Below are 1,012 nucleotides of genomic sequence, written 5' to 3'. Positions count from 1 at the left end.
GTGCCAGGCTGGCAGCATCCGTAACCATCCTCCGCATCTCCGAGCTGCCACTCAAGCATCTTCCACCCAAATCAAACGATTGGCAGAATTATTAACACGAGATGTGCAGCTGTTATCTGGGGGTGACCTTCGGCGAGGGGAAAGCGGGGGGGACGCGCCTTCTCCCCGGCTGTTCGACAGGCACCCGGCTTCCCATCTGCCGCCGTGCAGGCAGCAGGGGAGTGGGCAGCGGGTGCGGGGGAGGCTTGCTCCGTGCTTTTTGGCCACCGGAGCCAGCAAAAAAAGATTGAAAGATGCCAGGTAATATTAATCACGTTAAATGTCAGCGGACGGGGAGTGGGAGGAGGAGGCGGGGGGCCAGGGCAGCCACGTCGGCGTGCGCTCACTCGAGCTGTAGCCCCAGGTCGGCAAACACTTTGATTTACGTAAGGAGATCAGAGCCTCATTTGCTAATGCACCGGTAAATCTGGGCCCTGCCGCTCCCCTCGGCCGCCGGCATGCCAGTGCCCACCTTAGCTGCTGGGGGGTCATGGGCAGGGCAGTGGGACTATGCCACCGGCACACCCCAGGGATCACGATGCTGAGCCTGCTGCACACAGGCAGCGGCTCCATCCCCTTCCCTGGATCCACGAATCCACCCAGCCTGCCCGCAGCTCCTCCCTGGCTGCCATCGTGGGACGCTCACTGCCATGGGATGGCACACATGCTGGGTTTTTTGGACCCTGCCACCTTTTTGGACCCAGGCGGGAGCTCGGGGGTCATTAAACTCCAGGAACGAATCCATCAGCCTTCCCTCCTCCTCCTCACAGGAGAAGAGCTCACTGCCGATCCCGACACCCTCAAACCGATCCCGACACCCTCAAACCTCTCTCGGGGCCATCACGATTTGGGACTCCTGATCCCACTCTGCCAGAGGCAGGAGGGAGGTCCCAGCCAGCCTGCTCCCATGTCCATACCCCTGGGTTTCATGGCAGGCGCCCGGGGGGCACCCCCGCACACACACATGCGCACC

This window comes from Eurypyga helias, unplaced genomic scaffold (assembly GCF_000690775.1).
Source record: "Eurypyga helias isolate BGI_N326 unplaced genomic scaffold, ASM69077v1 scaffold33815, whole genome shotgun sequence".
In the NCBI taxonomy this organism is placed as follows: Eukaryota; Metazoa; Chordata; class Aves; order Eurypygiformes; family Eurypygidae; genus Eurypyga; species Eurypyga helias.
The sequence above is the reverse complement of the archived record's forward strand: the minus strand, read 5'-3'. Positions refer to the sequence as shown.